Source organism: Papaver somniferum, chromosome 7 (genome assembly GCF_003573695.1).
Source record: "Papaver somniferum cultivar HN1 chromosome 7, ASM357369v1, whole genome shotgun sequence".
Taxonomy (NCBI): Eukaryota; Viridiplantae; Streptophyta; class Magnoliopsida; order Ranunculales; family Papaveraceae; genus Papaver; species Papaver somniferum.
This window is the reverse complement of record NC_039364.1, coordinates 122,791,812-122,806,234: the sequence shown is the minus strand read 5'-3', so window position 1 is coordinate 122,806,234 and position 14,423 is coordinate 122,791,812.

Here is a 14,423-nt window from a genome sequence, read left to right as displayed (position 1 = left end):
TGCCAATGGTGTAGTGGCATGTAGCGGCATGTCAGTGGCATAGTGGTGCCTGGCGTAGCCACAGCAGATATTTTGGCATATTGGTGTTAGACCCAAATATAGCTCTGGCAACATTGGCCATGTTGCTATATCAAACTTAAGGCCTTAGAAGAATTACTTGACTTAGTTGGCGTGGAAACTTTAGCTAAATTAGGGTTTGGCATATCGAAACCCTAATTAGCGCGTACGACATGGCCCCGGCACGGTGGCGCTTTATGCAATCGGTGCCATGGCCATATTAAAGGAATCATGGCAGGCCATAATATGAGAATAACCACATGTGCAAGGATGGCCACGGGTGATTATAGAATGGCGCCGTTTTTAGGATTTGGCGGGTCCCACATGGCTCGTGGCATGTTGTAGGGCCAAAGTGGCGTAATTGGGTCACGACTGGAAATTAGGGTTTCGACTAATGCCACTAAGGCAGATCCGTGTTTGGAATACCCTAATTGGAATATGTTATGGCGTTTGGCCACGAACAAGAAGTGGGTTAGCATGTTGGCACGCTATTTATGGCATGGTGACACGATCGGCATGCTACTGCGGCAAAGTGGCACATTTGGCATGTTTGGCATGCTACTGCGGCAAAGTGGCACGTTTGGCATGTTTGGCATGCCAATTAGCGTATTGGCGCGGCATGGCATGTTCGACATGTCACTAGCATACCGGAGCGGAATGGCACGTTTTGCATGCCATTTAGCATGTTGGCGCGGATTTTGGAAAGCCAATTTGGCATTGTGACCTTCTGGCGTAACTTTGCCTCTTTTGATACTGTGGCAGGTTTAGAGCAACCTGATTGGTCGAAAAAAGAGGGGCCGGCCAAGCATGGCTGTGGCCACACTTCTGGTGTGCATGTGGCGGATTTAAAGCGACCTGATTGGTCGATGGGAAATATGGTCGGCAAGTATGGGCCCAGCCACAACTCATGTGCGTGTGGCGGGTTTAAGGCGACTTGATTGGTCGACAGGAAATAGGGGACGGTTCGAGCAGCATGGGGTGTGGCCACTTGCAAGTGGCGCTGGCTGGCCTATGGGATGGCCACACCTCCCTTTGTTGCTGCTCCTATTCCGCGGCTCCTTTTATTCCTTGTTTTCTGATTTTGGGTAGGATTTTGCACCTACTAATCCATGACGGATTAATTTCCTAGTTCGCCTAGGATTAATTTTGACAGGCAAGGTCTAATACACTGCGCGGGGCACAAAACCTTAATTTTTCCTAGTTCTCCTAGTTAGGGTAATATCTGAATCTTGTGAATTATCATAAAATTGATTGAATTCACAGAGTTCTTTAAGTTTATTGCCAGGGAGAAGTATGCTTTCCGATTGAGTACTTTTATGCAAGGACCTTAACCTTGATACTTGGAAATTGTAACTACTTTGCTGCGAGTGAGCACAAATTGTCATGCCATATCAATATTAAGGGTTCATCCGGGGAACATAGCACACAAAGCATTCAAAGAAACTTATATTAACTGAATAATACAGGCAAGGTGCCAAAATTTACAGAATATCTGGGATTGTTGCTATATACACCATTCTGGATAAATTTCATGTGAATATATTGAGTTGCTCAATGAATTCGACAGTGGAGAGGTTGAACACTCATCACTTTACATGGGCCTGTCTCCTTGCAGAGTGACGACATATTAAATGCAAGGATTTACAATTTTAACCCTGAACTAAAAACCACCATCAACATTAAGTCCCCTGCTTAGCACGTAGCAGTGGCATTGTTGCGGGGTAAGCATGAGATGGTGACAGAAAATGATAAAAGGCCAAGCTAGGGTAAGTAAATATTTCCAGGAAAGTGGCTGCCTCATATCCTCAGGATGTGTTTTTTGCCAGGGCTTCAAGCTGGAGAAACGCATATGTCCTTTGATTATCTGGCCGTTTCCTTCCGGTCTTCCTTAGGGTTTCGATGAGAAACGTTACCCGGTCAGGGTTAAATCCTTGGCTATCGGATAAGTCCCTTTGGGGTTGTTCCGCATCCGTTGCTTCTTAGGGTTTCCTCAATATATATGCAGGTGAAACTAGATTGTTCCTCTCAGTTCTGGTGAAACCAGCAATTAAAATGCATATCTCTGGAAAATAAAAATTGGTAATGTGCATTTACTAATTGGAGATTTTCTAGTAGCATTTCGGATAAAATTAGACAGAGCATTTCTAGGAATTATGAAAACCGAATTTGGAAATATATTGCATATCTTGAGAATATTTTCGGTTTTGAAAATTCCTTGGTGTCCAAACTTCCTTGGTCTATAAATACCCAAGTTTGCATTTCGAGCAAACTATCCTAAGAGCCAACAAAACTACCTTGTTGTGTTGTTACTGGTGGAGCCGTGTATTCGGAGAGGAAAGTACCCTAATTAGGCGAACTCTATTACGACCGCTCTTTTAAAGACTTATGTGGGATCAAGAAGCTCTACGAGTACCGTTGGTGGGAAACTAGATAATTGCAGTATTATTAGTTTTCGATTTGATTTGATTTGATTGACTAACGATTGTTGAACTTTGATTGCACCTAGTTTGTTTATTCTTGAGAATCTTCTCTTCTGATATAAGATTCACTCAAACTAGATCGAAGTGTTGACGGGATCTTTATAATTGTTTGTAGATCTAAAGTCGTCTTGTGATAATCCATTGTTAACAGACTCCGTTTTGTGCGTGATTGATCATAAGAGATTCAAGTTATGGTGTGCAGGTGTTTATTGAAGATTTAAGAAGATTTCTGATTTGGGTTCATAATCTTTGGTGTGCACAAAACTTGATCGGCTGGGATCCAACTATAATCGGTTTATCTTTGATAGATTTGATTGATTAGTTGCGTAGATCGGCATCAGTATTTAGCATCTTGATAGATCCTATTATTGATTGCATAATCTAAACTCTGCTACTTTGATAGTTGTTGGATAGATTGATCTAAGCCCAAAAAAGGAGTTTATTGGATTAAACAGAAGAGCCTTTGTCTAACTCATATCACTGAGATTGAATAGATTTGTTACCGAACAGATTTTTTGTTCCTTTACTGTTTGGAATACGAACTAAAGTAATTGTTCCAGTGAGTACACTTATTGAATGTGGGAAGCGCAGGGATACTGAAGAAACTAGGTGAACTATAGGTTTAGTTGTTTGGTCTCGACTATAGGAGGTTGGTTTGATTTTGTATAGCGGCTTAATTCTGAGAGTATTCAATTCTAGACTAGGTCCCGGGGTTTTTCTGCATTTGCGGTTTCCTCGTTAACAAAATCTTGTTGTGTCATTTACTTTTGTTTTCCGCAATTATAATTGTTGTTATTATAATTTAAAGTAAATTACATAAACGTTAACTCCGTATTACTTGATAGTGATCCTATAAAGTTTGGTTAAGTCCGAACCTATTATCAAGTAATCACACTTTGATTGTTGTATTGTCTCGATCTCGTATCCATAGACGATCATATAAAGTGTGAATACCGATTCGTTGTATTGTCTCGACTTAGTCCATAAACAATCACTTTCGGTAAGAGGAATTATAGGTGGAAAAGTTTAAGATTGTGGTATATTTGGGTACCCTCATATTTTCAATTTGTATCAGAGTAGGCAAACACGAAAAGATCTAACAATCTGTGTTTGGTGCGATCCAACCTATAAGAAATGAACTCGAGTTCACATGAATCGATTTCAGTTAACGTACCGCCAAGATTTGACGAAACAAACTATCAATGGTGGGAATCTTCTATGAGATCTTTTCTTCAATCAAGAGACTTTAATACCTGGTTATTAGTTGTTGATGGTTATAATCGCACGAAAATTGAAAATTCAAAAACTGAGTTTAAACGCTTAGCAGATTATACTAATGAAGAAAAGGATTTTGCAAAGCAGAATTCGGATGGTTTGAATGCCAAACTTTAAAAGAAGCTTGGGATAATCTTCAGATCGTATTCGAAGGAAATACATCAGAGAAAGAATCTAGACTTCAAACTCTTACGTCTGAATGGGAGAACCTTCGAATGGATGACAACGATACTTTTGAAGAGTTTCATATTAAACTTTCTGAGATAGTTAATGCTTCTTTCTCACTTGGAAAGATTATTTCTGAAAAATATATAGTATGCAGAATTCTCAGATCGTTGACATCTAGATACAAATCTAAGAAGCATGCAATCATGGAAGAAAATGATCTTTCAACTCTCTCACGAAGCACTCTCGTCGGAAAACTGAAGATCTTTGATCATGAATCACAGTCTATTCAAGCTAAAGGAATCGCTTTTAAAGCTGCAAAATTTCCAAAAGCACCATTGGAAAAGGATAGATTATTGGATGATTCTGAGGAACGGATTGCATAAAATTCTGATGATGAAGTTGAACTATCATTATCATTGATCACCAGACAATTCAGAGATCCTTGAAGAAAAGAAACAAGAGATTCGTAAAAGATACTCATCGATCTTCTCGACCCCATGATCGAGCTCCTGTCAAGAACAAGAAAGATCAAGTAGAAGATGATGAATATCAACCTCAGTGCTTTAAGTGTAAAGGTTTTGGTCATATATCTAAAGACTGTCCTAATCTTAGGAAATACACTGGAAGCAAGGCATTGGCTGTAACTCTAGACGAGACCTCTGATTCATATGATTCTGAAGAAGAGGAAACAACTAATATTGCATTAGTTGTCAATATTCCTTCCTCCTCCATTAATGATTTGACCATTTTAAGAATGGACATGTCTTCCGATATTAATAAATCATCTAATGGCAAAGGGAAGTATAAGACTAATTGCAGGACTGTCTCAAAGAGCAAAATAGCTAAAAGATGCATATGCAACATCATTCAAACTCAAGATACTTCTCTATTTCGAGGTAACAAGAAAAAGGTTTTTTTCATACAAGACTAGATCAAGAACACACCATTTGTTCTAATTCCCTTAATGAGAGAAAATCTCACATTAATACCACCTAATCGGTATTAAATTTACATCCTCACCTTGTGTGTCGAATCTGTGTGTGAGGGAGTAAAAATTCAAGGCACTTACGTGTAGAATATGGGAATAAAAATCTAAAGATATGAAAATATATTTAAGATATTCTTATTTAAAGGAATATTATATTTTCGGAAGTATGAAAAATATAAAAATATCCTTCTCATTCTTTGGTCATTCCTTGTCCGAACTATGAGTCAGGATCCGACGTCTTCTCTTGATAGAGTACTGGATCCGAAAGATCACTCTAAGAATAAGTTTGTACCTTCTCTTGATAGTGAGAATTCAAAGAGAAAAATCAAAAAGAGAGATTGGCTTAGCAAGAAGGAAAGAGAGAATATGTTGAAGAAAGATCAGTGTATTGAAGCATTGACACACTTCTGTGTTCAATCAAAGATAGAATTACATGTTCTTGCAGAATCCTTCACGAAAACTTCTAAACTGCAAGAAATACTGGTCAAGCAACAAGGTTATCTACTTGAATAAATTCATAAGCTGAAGACTGAAAGTAATAATATGCCTTCCTCTACATCTGATATGAAGGACTAAGTTGCAAACAAAATATACATCAATTTTTTATTTCTTTCAATTATTGTGTAAGGTCTATTTATGAATAAAACTATCTATTTATGAATAAAATTATTATTTTATAATTTTTCTTGTGATAGTTTTTCAATTACATAGCCTGTGCTTAAATGCTTTATATTATTGCTATGTGTATGGGTTGTTTGATTTCGGTTTTCACAACCTTAATATTCGATCTCATATGATGTGTGAACCCTTATGGTTTGTGTGGATTTTTGATTTAGCGGGATTAAGTTCTAGCCCATGTTGGTAGGCCTTATCAAAGGATCATAAGGTGTTCCGATTGAAACTCATATGGGAAAAAGTCACAATATGTTGAATTTTTGTTTAACATAAAAGCATATGTGTTTCTGGTTTTCAACTTTTGCTATTTGCATTAGTTAAAACCGATTCAACCTTTCTCTGGTAAAGGTTGCTGTTGTTGTTGTTCTTTTGTTCTTGCGAGAGGATGACAACATAGGGGGAGAGTTCTAACTTGAACTTGCGCTTAATGATATATCTTTCTGGGGAGAACGAGATGCGGAATTTGAGGTAACGAATTTGTTAGTTAATCATTTTCCTGTTTAAGAAAAGCATGCGTTTATTGCATATATTTTGCTTTTGCTTAACAAAATTCGGTACAATTGATATTTATTCCATTATGTGTGTATGTATGGATGGATGTGTGTATGTGATTCAATTGTTTTCGGTTAAGAAAAACTGGTTTGATATCTTTCTTTATTGTTTGGTATCAATTGTTTTGGACTTAACGAAATTTCGGTGCAATTGCGGTGCTTTAATGTCTATGTTTATTCCAATTGTTTTCGGTTAAGAAAAATAATTGTGCAAATCAATTTATTTGGTTTGTATGTATTATTTATGGCTTAACAAAATACAGGATCATTTGTTTAGTCCAATTCGATTCCGGATAAGAGAAACTAAGTTAATTATGATCTTAGTTAGACTTATCAAAAGTAAAGGATTCGGTTATTCAAGTCTAATCGAATGCCTTGACAAGAAATATTAGTTAACTAACCTAGTATTTTTCTTGTCTAAAGTGAAAGGTTTAAGTTATTGTCTGAATAATTAGCGCCTGATGAGAAAAATAAAGTTAATTCTGATCTTTATTTTGGTCTTATCGAAACAAGTGATTGTACTTGTGCAATCGGTTTAGAAAAGGAACTAAGTTTTGCTTAGTCAATTTGTTGAACTATTAGGGAAAATTGCTTCAGGAAATTGTTTCCTTGATAACATATTAAAACCAAATTACTTGTAGTTTCGGTTTTGATATTTTTTTTATCTAAAGTGGTATGTGAAACCCTCGTGCTTAACTCTTATAGGTTGTACAATTCTTTTAGATTGTAAGATCCTTTCGGTTTTTGGTATTTGCTCGTACCTTTGTCATTTTGTGACAAAAAGGGGCAAAAATGTATGGAGTAAGCAAGTGATTTGTGATTAGGAAAGGACAATTGTGCTTAAACGTTATATCTAACGAAAGAGTAAAGCATTGACTAAGGGGGAGAAACATATCATATGATGATTGTACTTATTTGACTACAATGGGAAATAACAAAACTGTGCGGATTGAAAATCTACCTATATCACCTTTAAGGGGAGTATTAGCTTTGTTATTTAAATGTCTTCAGTGGCATCTATGATTGAATATATGCAGGGTATTGTGACGCTGAAACTTGGAATCAAGCGTATGTATAATGAATTTTTGTAATTTGTTTATCCATATGATTGTAAGAGTTTTGTCACTAAAATTGACAAAGGGGGATATTGTTAGAGCATAGCTCGGTTAAACCCACCAAGCGTTGGTATGTCAAGTTTGGTTGTCATATTTTAGTGAATCAAAACTCAATTAAAGAGTCGCTTGATTATGTACTAGAGACAACTTCGTATAGGTTATGCTAGAAAGATTAAGATAATGAGACATATAAGTATTACTCGAAGACTTGAAGAATGTGAATAAGTAACAAGCTACATCGACGACATCATCCTTCCTCATGAGGTTAGTAATATTTTGACTTGAATTGTTTAAGTCCCAATATATCTTTCAAGTCGTGCTATATTGAAAACATAACTGCGAAACTGTGAATGATTATACTCTAGTAGACATAGTGTTAAGGAATTACAATACGAAGTATAACGCTTATCTTTTGAACTTCGTATATAAGACATCGACATAATCGTATGAATGCTATTGTGATTATGTGTATGGGTATTGTTAGACATAGCTCGGTTGAACCCACCAAGTGTTGGTATGTCAAGTTTGGTTGTCATATTTTAGTGAACCAAAACTCATTTAAAGAGTCGCTTGATTATGTACTAGTGTCAACTTCGTATAGGTTAGCTTGAAAGTATTAGGATATGAGACATTACAAGTATTACGAAGACTTGAAAAAGTGAAGAAGTAAGGAGCTACAACGACAACATCATCCTTCCACTTGAGGTTAGTGATATTTGACTTGAACGGTTTCATTCCCTAAAGTATCTTTCAAGTCGTGCATATTGAAAATATAACTGCGAAGCATGAATGATTACACTCTAGTTAGACGTAGTATTAAGGAATACAATACGAAGTATAACGCTTATCTTTCGAACTTCGTATATAAGACATCGACATAATCGTTTGAATGCTATTATGATTATGTATGGGTATGAGGTGAAGATTTCATCCTAGGAAACAATGTTTTACATTCGTTTAAAGGAAGTAAATTCATGAACTTGTTTTATGAATCGAAAGGGAAATCGCTAGGCTTATTGGTATTGTGATTCGTTGCATATCTTTTGAACTACCAATATGTGTGATTAGTATAACCGCTCATGACTTGTTTATGTTCTTGGTAAAACTATTCACAAGGCCTGACTTTTGTATTGGTATGACTTTTATTAGTGAAACCGATCTTAAGTAATCACCTGAGATGGTACGATCGATTTAGTGTTATTGGTATGACCAACTCCAGGCAAAGGAGAACCGATCCTATGAAGAGGTGCAACCGATCACAAAAGGGAATCGATCCTTATAAGAGGTGCAACACGTTTTTAGTAGATGGGGGAACCGATACTATAAACATGTGCAACAATTTTTTAGTGAAAGGGGAACCGATCCTATGGACATGTGCAGCAAATACAAGTAGTTATCAGAAGTATGTGGGGGACCGATCCTAGTACCTAGTCAACCGAATTTTCGGAAAGCTAGTGTGACCATGCACAATACTCACATGGAGGTAGAACCGAAACTTGTTTTGGTAAAACCGTGAAACCCGTGATTTGTGATTGAGTGTTCTTAACCAATCACATAGTTCTTGAAAGTCATATGAACCAATTCTAAACTCGTTTGGAAGTGTGGAAAATCGGTTTCAAGATTGTATGTACAGTAGAAAATCTTTAAATTAATACTCGTTAAATTAATTATCTCTTTAAAATAATATAATTTGATGATCCCAATTAGGCTTGCACAAGCCAAAATTTTACTCGCTAAATTAATAATCTCTCTAAATTAATAAATTTCTCTGGTCCCAGGGCTATTAATTTAAAGAGTTTCTACCGTATGAAAGAGGACTTACAAAGTAAATATGTCAACATACTTTGAACATGTGCAGTAACGCTTATCTTTTATTATTCAAAGATATTCCTTAATAGCTAAAGGAAAATCCAGGATCAAAAAATAAGTTGAGAATCTTTTAATTTTATTTTTGGAAAATGAAAATTGGTAATGTGCATTTACTAATTGGAGATTTTCTAAGAAATTTTCGGTCAATGTTTGGACAAAGCATTTCCAGGAATTATGGAAACCGAATCTGGAATATATTGCATATCTTGAGAATATTTTTGGTTTTGGAAATTCCTTGGTGTCCAAACTTCCTTGGTCTATAAATATCAAAGTTTGCATTTCTAGAAAACTAATCCTCAGAGCCAGCAAAACTACCTAGTTGTGTTGTTACTGGTGGAGCCGCCTATTCGGAGAGGAAAGTAACCTAATTAGGAGAAATCTCTTACGACCGCTCAGTTTAAAGACTTCTTTGGGATTGAGAAGCTCTATTAGTACCGTTGGTGGGAAACTAGATAATTGCGGTTTATCTGCTGGAGTTTGTGAACTCCTTCCGGGAACTTAAGTCCGCGAACTAAGTTTGCGAACATGAGTTGGTTATATCTGAAAACGATTGTTTGTGAACTTATTCATATTAACTAAGGAATGCTAAATGCAAACCGTGGCTATATAGTTCATGAACCGATCCGAGTTAATCAAATCGTTTTTTCTTCGATTATGTCTTGTGTAGTTACATAAGATTTCCTTGCAATTGAACAACTCTCTAACTAGTTCATTTGAGTCATTTGAACTAGTTATGGTGAATAAGAACATGGTTGATATGAAAGTGCTCATATGCCTACCATTGGTTAACTATTGGTGAACCAACAAATGTTCATGTTTGGGTACGGTTACATAAACCAAAAATAGTACATTTCATTTGTGTGTAACAAGATAAGTTTTCGATCTAACGGTTGAAAGATATTAGCTTGAATCTAATCAGGTTTTCATCTAACGGTGAATATTGAATGCTTTCTTACCAAGCTAACATTGATTGCAAACCCTGATTTGAAAGACTATATAAGGGAGAACTCTAGCAACTGGGAAACCTAATCCCCACACCTTCCATGTGATACTAGTTGTATTAGATAGAGTTGATTCTCCTTTAACCTTAGGTTTTCTTCTTAAACCAGGTTAACGACTTAAAAACTTCATCGGGATTGTGAAGCCAGACCGTAACTACTTTCTCGTAGTTGTGTGATCTGATGTTGCTGATTCTATCGTGTTGAGTATAATCGTAACAATTGTCTTGAGATCTTTATCTCCGGTAGACAAGATAGAAAACTAGTCACAAACATCTTCGTCTCATCGTTTGTGATTCCACAATATCTTCTTTCGCCGTGTCGATTAAGATTATTGTGAGATGATTGATAATACTAGGATGTTCTTCGGGAATATAAGTCCGGGTTATCAATTAGTTCCTGTTCACCTTGATTTATCAAAAGACGAAATAAAAACTTGTAGGTTTATCTGTGGGAGACAGATTTATCTATTTTGTAGATTTTTCTGTGTGATACAGATTTGTTTATTAAAGTCTTCGACTTTGGGTCGTAGCAACTCTTAGTTGTGGGTGAGATCAGCTAAGGGAATCAAGTGCGTAGTATCCTGCTGGGATCAGAGACGTAAGGAGAGCAACTGTATCTTGAATCAGTGTGAGATTGATTGGGGTTCAACTACAGTCCAGACCGAAGTTAGTTTGTAGTAGGCTAGTGTCTGTAGCGGCTTAATACAGTGTGGTGTTCAATCTGGACTAGGTTCCGGGGTTTTTCTGCATTAGTGAGGTTTCCTCATTAACAAAATTCTGGTGTCTGTGTTATTTCTATTCTGCATTATATTTTGTTATATATTTGAAATATCACAGGTTGTGCGTTTGAATCAATCAATTGGAAATCCGACCTTTGGTTGTTGATTGGAATTGATTGATCCTTGAACATTGGTCTTTGGTACCGTTTAAGTGATTTCTCTTGTATTCAATTAGACTCGCAGATTTCTATTTGCTTGAGTAAGAATTGAATCGAGAAAGAGAGATATAACTCTTTGATATACTTTTGTTAGAGCATTGCTCGGTCGAACTCGCATGTGTGGCTATCTCAAGCATGTTTGTCAATGTTAGTGATCAAAACTATAAGTATTGATTTCTAGTTTACTATAGCTAAGGTCTCGAACTAGGATAGAAAGTGTAGTTGAGCCAAGAAATCCATGGCAATCATCATACAAGACGAAGGACTACTCAAGGAACCGGTGGATCTTCATCGACTAAAAGGTATGTGGAGACTTGAACTTATCTATCACTCAAAAGTCTATTTATTTCCTATCTTGAGACAAAAGTCGTTTTGCTATATAGACTTAGATTGTACACATTTGCTATTTCGAGCCGAGTTTATCTCGCCTGTCTATTTCTCGAAATATGTGTTGGTAAGCTTTTGATTTAGCCAAGTTCATCTTTACCTAGTGACAAAAGTCATGACAAGTTTCAATCACTTTGAAAATTGCTTACTTTGACGAAAAATAGTTTGTGAATAACAACTATAGAATATCAACGTCCTCTAAGAATGTTTCAATGATTGAAATGAGAGTTTAGATTATATAACCATTGGAGGATATAAGCATTATTGTGGAAACACATATATGTATAAGTCTTTATTCCTTGAACCGAAGTTTGCGAACTTTGTTGATCAAGATAACCGGAATAGTGGCGTGAGCCAAGTCCGCGAACTGGCGGAAGGTCTCGACCCGAGAAATTATGTTGGAGTTTGTGAACTCCGTCCGGGAACTTAAGTCCGCGAACCCAGTCAGCGAACTTGAGTAGGTTATATCTAAAAACGATGTTTGTGAACTTATTCTTATATAAACTAGGGAATGCAAATTCCAAACCATAGATATATAGTTCATGAACCGATTCGAGTGAATCAAATCGTTTTTGCTTCGATTGTGTCTTGTGTAGTTACATAAGATTTCCTTGCAATTGAACAACTCTCTAACTAGTTCATTTGAGTCAATTGAACTAGTTATGGTGAAGAAGAATATGGCTGATATGAAAGTGATCATATGGCTAACCATTTGGTTGACTATTGTTGAACCAACAAATGTACAAGTTTGGGTATGGTTACACAAGCCTAGAGACGTGCATTTCATTTGTGTGTAACAAGCTAGTTTTCGATCTAACAGTTGAAAGATATTAGCTTGAATCTAATCAGGTTTTCATCTAACGGTGAATATTGAATGCTTTGTTACCAAGCTAACATTGATTGCAAACCCTGATTTGAAAGACCGTATAAAGGAGAACTCTAGCAACGGGGAAACCTAATCCCCGCACCTTCTATGTGATACTAGTTGTGCTAAGCTAGAGTCGATTCTCCTTTAACCTTTGGTTTCTTCTTCTAAACCAGGTTAACGACTTAAAGACTTCAGTGGGATTGTGAAGCCAGACCGATACTACTTTCTTGTAGTTGTGTGATCTAATCTTGCTGTTTCTATCGTACGAGTACAATTGTAATAATTGGCTTGAGATTGATATCTCCGATATGCAAGTATAAAAGTAATCACAAACACTTCGTCTCATCGTTTGTGATTCCGCAATATCTTTTTTCGCTGCGTCGATTAAGATTATTGTGAGGTGATTGATAATACTAGGTTGTTCTTCGGGAATATAAGCCCGGGTTATCAATTGGTTCATGTTCACCTTGATTTATCAAAAGACGGAACAAAACTCACAGGTATATTCGTGGGAGACGGATTTATATATTATCGTAGACTTTTCTGTGTGATACAGATTTGTTTATTAAAGTCTTCGACTTTGGGTCGTAGCAACTCTTAGTTGTGGGTGAGATCAACTAACATAATCAAGTACGTAGCATCCTGCTGGGATCAGAGGCGTAGGAGCATAACTGTACCTTGGATCAGTGTGCGATTGATTGGGGTTCAACTACAGTCCAGACCGAAGTTAATTTGGAGTTGGCTAGTGTCTGTAGCGGATTAATACAGTGTGTGTTCAAACTGGACTAGGTCCCGGGGTTTTTCTGCATTTGCGGTTTCCTCGTTAACAAAATTCTGGTGTCTTTGTTATTTCTTTTCCGCATTATATTTTGTTATATAATTGAAATATCACAGGTTGTGCGTTGTTCAATCAATTAGAATATCCGAACTTTTGGTTGTTGGTTTAAATTGTTTGACACTTGGATATTGGTCTTTGGTACCATCCAAGTTATCTCTCTAGTATTTGATAAAGACTCGCAGATTTCTAATTGCTTGAGTGTATATCAAATCGAGAGATTGAGATATAAACTCTTTGATATACTTTTTATCTAGATTGAGTCTGACTGTCTAGTTGATTCTCTTGAAAGTATATTGGAGTTTGTCCATACAGATTGCTAGGCGAAATATTGGGTGTGGTTGTTGTACCCCCACTTTTTCAATTGGTATCAGAGCAGGCAAACACGTTTAAGACCTTACAAGTCTGTGTATTTAGCGATCTGACTCTATGAACAGAGGTGCTATCTCAATTAACGTACCACCAGTCTTCGATGGCTCTAATTACTTATGGTGGAAAATTACTATGCGAGCTTTTCTTCAAGCACGTGATTTTCAATCATGGGTATATGTTGTTAATGGCTATAATGCTCCGTCGTGGCAGTTGGAGATGTAAACGTTCCCAAAGATACTGGTGAACACACCCATGCCGAGATAAATGCTGCAAAGCAAAATTCCGACGGTTTGAATGCCATTATACATGCCATTACCCCAAATCTTCAGCACCATGTGTCAAATTGTACGAGGTCTAAAGATGCGTGGGATATCTTAGAAACCGTATTTGAAGGTAACTCCAGTGAAAAGGAAGCTAGGCTTCAAAACCTTAAATTCGATTGGGAAAACCTTCGTATGGAAGATGAAGATACATTTGATGAGTTTAATCACAGAGTGTCTGAAATTGTTAATGCATCTTTTGCATTGGGTAAGACTATTCCTGAAAAGGACATTGTGATGAAAATTCTCAGATCGCTGCCATCTAGATACGATTCTAAGAAGCATGCCATCGTTGAGGGAAATAACCTTGATAATCTCTCCAGAAATATGCTGGTTAAGAAGCTTAAGATCTTTGATCACGAACATTCATCCAAAACTAAGGATGTCGCGTTCAAAGCACAAAAGGACACTAAATTACTTGATAAGAGTAAAAAAGTGTATATCTTTGAAGATGATCACTCTGAGACAGATTCATCAGATGAAGATCTTGACAAGTCGGTCTCGATGTTCACAAGAAAGTTTGGGG